This window comes from Microtus ochrogaster, unplaced genomic scaffold (genome assembly GCF_000317375.1).
Source record: "Microtus ochrogaster isolate Prairie Vole_2 unplaced genomic scaffold, MicOch1.0 UNK9, whole genome shotgun sequence".
Classification (NCBI taxonomy): domain Eukaryota; kingdom Metazoa; phylum Chordata; class Mammalia; order Rodentia; family Cricetidae; genus Microtus; species Microtus ochrogaster.
In genome coordinates this window covers 510,255-520,263 of record NW_004949107.1, presented here as the reverse complement: position 1 = coordinate 520,263, position 10,009 = coordinate 510,255, and positions in this window count along the sequence as shown.

The following is a 10,009-nucleotide window of genomic DNA, read 5'->3' as shown; positions in this document are numbered from 1 at the left end:
CTGGTTTGGATAAATATCATCCTCCAGTGTACTTTACACTGCATACTTTGGGCATCAGATAGTTCAAAATTGGTTTCCGAACCTAACTCAAGGTGTGTGCAACTACTACCACACTAACAAGGCACACCAGGTCTACAGCATGGGGTAGCCATTGCGAGATTGCCTCCCCAACCCATGGAAATCCTACCCTCATTCATCTCAACATTCATCGTAAAAGCCATGCCATCACTCAACTCACCTTGGTTTTGTCTGTCTCTCTTCAGATGCCAATTGTGCTATATGAGTTTTCCTGATAATTCAGAGGAGAAAAAGTCCACTTACCTCAGAAAGTGTACAGTCCAGTTAAAGAATTTTATCAGTGCACTAGGAAATTTACTGGGGTCATTTACGTAAGTATGAGTGAATGATTACTTACAGGAGCACAGATGACTCCAAGACCCTACCCTCACATAGATGACTTGGGAGTTTTTTAATTTCCTGCATCTTGTAAGTTTTATTTACCTACAGAATACTAGCTTTACTCCAGGAGGGAAAGTGTCAATTGTCTTCCCACCCCTGTTTCTCTTTCTCCCCCCTACCCCTAACATAATATCAGGAGCCAATAGAGCTTGGAAACGATGTAGCCTAATTACATTAGAAATATCTAGGTTGTTTTATTTCAATAAAAGCAAAGTGACATTCACTTTTATTTTTACAAAATTCCAGTTTGAGGAACATCTTAGAACTCTATATGTTAGATAATTTATTTGCTTCCTTTATAAAATGAGGCCCAGTGAGCTCAAGCACTGCATCTCAATTCAACAGGAACAGGACAACCTAAAGTCCTCCAACCTGGAGACTTTATGCCCATCTTAAAAGCTATTTCTATTATATTCACATATATTGGGCTTTCTATAGACGGAAGAAATCAGAAAGTTTGCATGATTAACAATAGCTCAGCAATCTGCAAGTCTAAAAATAAACAAACTTATCCTTCCTTTATATTTGTGGAAAACGCTAATAGGGGATCAGTCTACAAGGAAATGCTACTGAAACATTGCAAAAGTAAATTATCCTTTCACAGCTATATCTAAAATTATACTTAAGTTAGAAGGCTTCATGCACTCAGCTTGACTCATTAATGAGTTAATTTTTACTTGGTAACATGTGGATGTACTGCTACCAAAATGATAAGTACTAAACTGGTAGCTCACCTTTGTACCCTCGACATTCACAAAATCTGGTGTTGGAGTTAATTGGAGGCAAGATCATTCTGCCATGCAGTTTTTTTTTGTGAAACAATAAAAGGCCAAGGCACGGATTCACGAAAACAATCTGAAAGTGCTGCAGGTCTTGAGAAAATGATATTTACCCAGAACTGCAGATGGTTTTAAATGAGAGGTTCTCGGTTTATCATCAGAATCATGATGGCAAGAAGACAACTGAAGTTATTTTCGTGTTAAAGCACTTGCACACATCAGTAAGCGGAGAACTTGAACTTTAGAGCACATTGATTTTAAAATGTACAATGCTCCATACATCAGTGAATTAGACAATGAGCCCAGTCTTTGTTCACGGCAAACATGCTCACTTGGAAGACTGTTATGTGAACAGAGGGCAAGAATCACTTTCAAGTTAAATGGAAATATAGGTTGCATCTTCCTAAACTTTGATCAAAGAGTCTCTGATGTGGCCGATGCTTTTAAAAGTGAAATCATCTGAGATTGCATTTGAAGCAGGATTTGCCTCAGCACATCAGCCACTGAAGGCTTCTGATTCTGCAATTTACAGGGCTTGTTGCATCTGCATACAACTGATTTCTACAGTGGCAAGGAGAAAGCCTTCCTATGAGAATGTGACCACAGACCTCCCTCCCAGATGACAGCATTTGTTTTGAATGTTGATCTGTTAATTATCACATCTACTCTCTCAGACGAGTGAGAGTTCTTAAAGGTACCATTTACACTTAACCTTGCCTGTCAAACCAGTCCAAGCTGCATCTAGTGTGATAACTTTTCTTATATGACCAAAAAAGGGCATATACAAAAGCAAATATTCAACTTCTTTTCTGCAGTATCTTTTAAGTTTTCTTGCTGTGTTCATGGAGACTATGAGCACCAATTTTAAAAGGAACAGACAGTTTTCACTATGTGGAGAAATAGTATTTCACTCTATAATGCTCGAGGTTGACTTCTTTCATATATACCTATTTGAGCAGAATAATTGACCTCAAATCAATATGAAACACTGTGTCAATGTGATTAAAATAATGGGAAGAAATATAGTAGGGATAAGTTACTATTTTCTGTTGATTTTGACTGTTTACTGTCTATATCAGCTCCTGGGACTAAAGTGAAAATAGGCAAGCAATTTTCTGTAAAGCCATAGCTAAAGCTTATCTCCACAATTACTGATGATTTAGAGCCATCGTCCCTAGAGCTGTCTGTAAGGAGTACAGTGCTCCAAGGCATCTTTGTTTGTCCTAAAAATCTCAGAAGCAAAAGGCCATCAGGAATCAGAGAAAGAAAGAAAGTGACGTTTTTAACCTTCACTTGCTTGAGAGGGAAGCTGCAATACATTTAGAAGAGATACATTCCTTCCTATTGAGGTTATATTCTGTCATTTCAGAGTCTAGATCTGGCTACCTATGCTTGACAAAAACATTTTAAAAAGTTATCTGTGTAGCTGCGCCACTGGTTCAACATGGAATACGTGACTTACATAATGCAAAATCTGTAGGAACACAAGAACAAAACAGAGGTCCTTCTACTGGAAAGGCTTTAACAGATGCAGGAAAGACATCTTAAGGTAGCACAATGCCATTAGAAGTGAGGAAGAATTGTTAAAAACTTCAAAATCTCTGCAATTGAACCACAGGAAGCATGAACATCAGCAGATATTCTTTTTCTAGGATTTTTAGTTCTGATACCGTGGGCAGTACTGTAAAGCATCTCTGCCTTTCATCTGACATTTCCTTAGCAGGATTTTAGCTTGCAGCTAATCTCCAGCAATAGTTCTTTAGATCATCGTGGGAGTGGACGTGTACAAAGGTGGGGGGGGGGTAAAAGTGTTAAACACATCATTAAACTGGTTATTACTATTCAAGGTGTCTAAAAGTACAGTTCAGTCCATTCCATGGGATGAACAAGAATGATATAGGTTGAAAAGAGGAGCCACTCAATAATGCCAAGTCAGAGAAAGAGTACAAGTCCACTGACTGACAGCTAGAGATGGACCTGAAGGTCCCGAGAGAAAAGAAAACTTACAGATCTGATGTGGGAATGGCAAAGTAGCAGCCACTGAAGAGATAAAGTATGGATCTTATGTGGCCCCTGAACCACCTGGAACCATGATCAGGCAAGGTTCTGGGGATTGAAGAACACACAGAAACATGCGTTACTCTTGAAACAAGAATGCCCCGATTATCGTGTTCCAGGGCAGCTTATATAGGGCTCTCCTTGACTAATGGACGCACCCCAACTCTCGAAATTTCTCAGCTGCAAGCCCTCAAGAAACCACTTCCTTTTTATCAGTAACTCATGAGAGTCTTGTGCCCAGAGCATCTGCAAGCTCAAGAACAAAAGCTGTTTACTCCAGCAGGCAAGGGGTCATAGAAAATTCAGGGTCTGAGGGTCCACAGTTCCCCAACAAGCTTAAAGATCCAGACACCAAGTAAGAACAGTTACAGATCCTGAGGCCAGCCATTAGAGTGAAAGTGAGTTAAAGATTGACATGGAACTGAGAAACACCAGCCACAAAGAAAAGAAGAACAGACCAACTATTAGAACAGACACACAGCTCGCATCAAGAGGCATGGGAGTCTCCAGATGTGGGTGTCCACCTTGAGGTCTCTGGGTCCTATATTGTATAGGCAAGGGAAAGGGTCCACTCCCTCCTGATATCCTTTCCTCCCTGATTGGTCCTGCCTGGGATATCCTGCTTTAGAGAGACTATCTTTCCTTTGCCTGTCTTAGAAGTTTGGACAAGTTGCTCAAACTATCCTCGGGTGAGGGATGTTTGTGGAAGGGACTCTGGAAACACAATGCAGTATTTCAAAAGCCCCAAATTGGCCCAAATTCTACTGACCCCCTACTTCATCACAGAACTCATCTGCATTTTTTCTCTAGTTCTTAAAGCTACTTTGTAAAAATGATCTTCCACACAGTCCTTCCCTATTTCTCTCCCCTGCTAACTCTCTTTGAGTGCTAGAGAGCAAATGCTATCTTCCATAATTTCGGATCTATTAAATTAACTGACTGCCTTTCCTACCATTGTAGGCAGAGGCAGTTTGTTTGTTTCCTGGAAGCCCAGACCTGAAATAATCATGCAAAACTACATTAATTAAAACACTGCTTGGCCAATCACTTAGGCATATTGCTAGCTAGAACTTATATCTCAAATTAACCCATTTCTATTATTTTGTATTTTACCATGAGGCTCATAATTTACGTCAAGGTTCCGGCTGGTTGTTCATGTCTTTCTCCTCAACCACCTGGCATCTGTCTCCAGCTCTCTGTGACAAAGCATAATATATGATGAATCTCCTTCATTGGAATATGATGCAAAAAATGCTACAGTGAAGTCTGGCACCTGAACACACCCAATTTTCTGTCATGTCTCATGAGTGAGATGCAAATAAGTAGAAACTTCGGTATTATGAAAACATCCTGAGGTCTTGGTGCCTAAACAGAGAAAGATACACCTGCTAAAACTTAGTGCTATCTTTGTTATTTTATTACCTTTCATTTTTAAGACTGGATTTTATTTTTTATGTACATGTGCTTGAATATACATATATATATACTGCTATGTATACCTGATGCCCTCAGAGACCAGTAAATGGCATCAACTCCACTTGAGATAGAGGTATAGATGATTGTTAGCCACCATACAGGTGTTAGAAACTTAACCAGGATTCTCTGCAAGAGCAGCAAGCACTCTTCACCAGTCAATGACCTCCAGCCCAGTTATTGTTGGTTTTACTGATCAGAGACAACACAGATGTCTTTGTACAACTGTAAAACTCTAGTTTTGTGCTGTTGGCAGTAGGTTGTGGTCCCCAATATGAAGCTTTCAAATAACCACCAGGCTAAACTCCCTAGAGAAAGAAACTACAAGGAGTAGATTGTGGCTAGTCATTAATACAACATCCACAAAAGAGAGTAAACACCCTTTACACACATGCACACACACACACACACACACACACACACACACACGGTGGAAGCTCCTGTTAAAGGATTGGCAGAGTGTAGAAGTGGTGAAGTTTTAGTCTAGGTAGCAGCAAAGCTCAGTTTTCCTTTTAGGACCTTTGAGGGAGATTTGGGACCTTCCCTCCCCCAATAGGTTTGACAGCTCTTTCTTGATTGGTTGCATTTTATTTCCTTTTAATCTGACTTGCATACCCACATTCAGTCACACAGGATCCAACCGGTGTCCCATAAATGCCGTTCTCCTAAAAGTATGTAGAAGCAAAACATAACTTGAAATAGGAAGAAGAGGAGGACAACAACCTTCCAGAGTCACTGGGGACTGCATCAATGATGCCAAGCAGGGGAACTCTTTCCTACAGAAGGGAATTTGTCCCTGCAGCTGCTCCCAGCCTTCTGAGACCTGCTATACCAGAGGCTAATGACTGGAGCTTTCTAGATCTGCTAAAGAGATAGCTCTGCTGCTTCTGTCACTCTCATCACAGCCTGCCTTTTGATCTCGTTCAAGGGACCATTCCTGGTTAGCACCCCTGAGTCCTCTGATAGCTGCCAGGCTATAGAGCTTGCTGACATTCCAAAGCATGCCAAGATAATATAACAACCTCAAGCTAGGCAGCCCAAAGTCTTCCGAGGAATACGTTCTGTTTTCTGTACCCTTTCATGTACATTCTTTTATGTCCTGATGGATGGAGAAGGCATTGATGAAGGGATCAATGCACTGAATGGTTTTTCCCTTTGGATTCTGGATTAGGCACAGTCCACACCCAAGCATCAATTTCTAATACAAAAATATCCTTTATTAACCAAGGCAAAAAGACATGGTGGCTGAATCTGAATCAGGCAGAAACAGCAGCAAATAACGTTGTAGACATCATTTTAAGAGGAAAAAGAGGGAGGTCTGTGTTAGAATGAGCCAGGATGGGTTGATAAATTCGGATTTGGCATGTTAATCAGGATAGCCAAATAGGGATTTTTGATTGCTGGACCATAATAGTTGAACCTTGGTAATCAGCTTCAAGAATGAGTCAGGCATAAGAAATTGGCCAAATAGGGAAATTGATCTCTGTAATTAGCTTTAAGAATGTGGAAGTGCATAAAAGGAGGTGGGGTGGGAACCTAATGGACTATCAAGGGAGAGGGAAAGAGTAAGAGCAAGACCAGTAAGTGCCATATTTGCCATGCTTAGGCCTGTTAAAACTTTTTATTCCCACCTTTTTGTTTTATTATTGGGTCATTGAGTGGTGGGTAAATGAGCATCATTCTTCTGGCTATGACCTGCTGATAGCGGCAATGATCAAAGAAAAGGGAGGCATTAATCTAACAGGGTTGAAAGTGGGTCCAGCTAGCAAAAAAAAGGTAGAAAGAAGATTAGAAGGGAAGCACAAAATTTAGTAAGCACTGAGTTGAGGAGCTTGAAGCCAGATCGGTGATTGCCTCACACTAATCATCTGATGTGCGGAAGGGCATTTGGAAAGCCAGGAATCCTTTCACAGACCATCAAGGAAATGTCTCCATGCCCTGCTGAGGTGTTCCTGAGCCAGATGAAGAAACAATGATGTCACCTGCAGTGGTGAAAGGTTGGTAATGACTGAAGACGGATGATTAAAAGTTTTGTTTATTGATCAGATTTCTTTGGTTGAAAAAAGAGTAAAGCCCATTCAGGAAGAGAGGTGCAAAAAGTAATAGAAAAACAATAATGAAAGGTGGTCCATAAAAGGCCAGACCCAGTTTATTAAGGGGAATTAGTACCAGCTTCTGGAGCCACAATTTAAAAGGGAATTCCCTTTTAGCTGGTTCCCAGAAAAGCAGGTTAATTTAAAAGAATTTTTCCCTTCTATTCTTGACTCATTGAGATAATAACAAAGTTCTTCCCTGAGGAACAGCAAGTTTCCCCTTTTTTCTGCTGTTAAGAGTTCTGGGGTTCTGCGGTTTGGGAGGAACACCTGGGCCATAGAAGTAAAGTATTATTGGAGGAAGGCCAGAGACTGGGCTATGGTGTCTATAGAGAAGTATAATTTGGCCTTAAAATCTGGAGTTGTGAGAACAGAATACCCTAAAGTACTGTAAAAAATACTGGTTCCAGTTAAGTCAGTGACCAGATTTATTTACACCACAATAGGCAGAAAGGCAGCCCTGGAGAGACAAGTTCTTTGAGGATCAAGTAGAATTCAGACTGGCCAATTAGGGAATGACTGTCACTAAAATAAAAGGATCTAGTTGCATTTTGAGGAAAATGTAATTGAAAGACTTTTATTATACTAGAGTACTCTTCCCTGGGATTCCGTGGTGGCCTTTGAAATTGAGACATTTAGGGAACATAGATGATTGGGGGTTGTTGATAAATGGTGAAAGTGATGGTTGGTAACAAATTTGGGGTGACGGTGTGGGAAGTTTGAGAGAATCTGTCTCCAGATCTCCAAGGGGAGTTTGAATACCTGGAACAAGCAGTCTGTAGTTGGGAGTGGGGCACTGGCCACTGGGGAGTCACTGGCAAGAGGAACTTCTGATAGGGGAGAGCATTGAAGAGAGGCACAGAAAAAGAGATAGTAAAGGAGGGTTCAGTTAAGTTGAGAAGGTGAGGGTTCTGTCATGACAGTGTGTGTATAGATGAAGAGATTTGGGGGAGATTTGGGTTTAGTTGTGTCTTGTAATTGGGAGTGTACGATTTATTCAGAACACTTGGTGTTCGAGGACACCTGATCAGGCAAAGTACTTAGGAAATCCAGTTGGTAGAGAAAATTGTGGCCACAGGTATCCAAGATTTAAAGGAACTGGCCCATTTTCCATTGTATAGTTAGCACATCTTAGACTCCAGTGTCCCATTTATCCTCACAGTGGTCTGTGATGTATATTTGGAGGGTATGGATATTGGTGGTTTGAAGGAGTCCAGGTCATGTTATTGGCTTTCTGGTGACACTTCTGCATTGAACAGTTCTAGTAGACTGATGGACTTTGCACCTACAGTGGGACAGCTAACGAAGTTTATGTGCACATTGGTATGCAATCATCCACCAGGAAGTGGACAAGCTATCAATAACTGCTTCCCACAAAGAAAAATGCACTTTTCCTTACCTTGTGAACAACTACTGGGAATACCTCCTCAGCAAGGAATGGGTCCTCTCGGCCCTTCATGGAGCCAAACTGGAATTTTTAACAGGCTTGATCTTGTACAGATATTATTCTGGTAAAGACAGATGCTGTGAATCCATGGGTTCAACAGCTATGCATTTTAAATCCATGTCCTCTGTGGTAAATAGGTTATTCAAGAAAAAGATGCATGAAGTTATGAGGTAGGTGTACAGATGGAGTGCCAGATGCAGTTGAAAAGAGGGTCACTATGGTCAAGATATATTTGGTAAATTTAAGTAAATTTCAAGGTATAAAAATTACTTATTTCATAACTGATTTCTTACTTTTTAAACATATTGTTAGTATATGTATTTGTACACAGGTGTGGGTTAGCATGCCATTGTGCATGAAAGGAATTCTAAGTCTGAAAACATCTTTGTGGACATGGTTCTCGTCTTCCACCCTTACCTGGGTTCCAGAAACTAAATGCAGACTCTCAGGCTTGCATGGCCAGGGCTTTTGTCCACTGTGACATCTAGCTGTCCTCTAGTCTAAAATTTATAAATTGCTTAAATTTTCAATAAATTTGCATAAATACAAATATAGGTAGAAGCACACATACATTAACACATACACAAATTAAAAGTATTGAAATCATATATAAGCTTTCTTTAGGTTTTTTTTTTTGCCATTTTCAGTCCAAAAGTATGCTAGTATTTTTACAAGTCCCTGTGTTTTTCTACTACCCATGCAGATTAGATCTATATATGTCTCTCTTAAATCTCCTGAGTAAATTGGGAGAATGGGGACCTTGGGAGAGGGTTGAAGGAGAGGGGTGAGGCAGGAAGGGGAGCAGAGAAAAATGTAGAGCTCAATAAAAATAAACAAAAAAAAGAAACTAAAAAAAAAGGTCTTTATGTGGACATACCAGCCTGGTCATATTCCAGACTGGCTCATTGAGCAACTTAACAGAGAGAACAAGGTGTGGGTGCAAGAGCCTGGGATTTACCTTCCTTTCAATAGGTGGAAGGAACCATAGGATCTGGGCATCAGGGATCACTTGTGCTGTCTCTAGGCTTCCTCCTCTATTAAAAAGTATGAGTTTTAAACAAGGATTTACCCTAGGTTGCATAAACTGGCTTTTTGGAGCCAATTCTTTACAATGGTATATATTGTTCAGCCTTGAGGCAGGGAGGAGGAGTTTGGTACTGCCTCAACATGTTATGCCAGGCTTTCTTGATTCCTTTGAGAGACCTTACCCTCTGATGGGGGGCGGTGAGGAGATGGAACTATGGTTGGTATGTAAAATGAATAAATCCTTTAAAATGAAAATGTCTGGATTTGAATTTTAAAAGGAATTACTTTTACTTAAAGATTTTACACATTGCCAGCCTCTTATTAAGCAGGAACTTTAAGTTTTCCTGCTTTTAAATTTTGAAAAGAAAATGCCCAGTATTTTAAAATGTGTTATTAATTTCATAACTGGCATATTGTGACAAAAATGTCACCTCACATTTCTGGTTGACAGTCCTCGGTATTTTGCATGTTTATCTTTCTCATGTGTTAGCCATTTTTAAATATAATGACTATACATAACCCCCATATATTGAGACAGTTTTTCACAAAAAAAAAGGAATATTTTCAGTCCATTGCCTTTAAGGAAACTTTGCTAAGTAGGTGAATGTGTGAAGAGGTACTCATGAGCTGGTGAGAAATAGTCATTTTCAATTAACTTAAAATGATACTCCAGT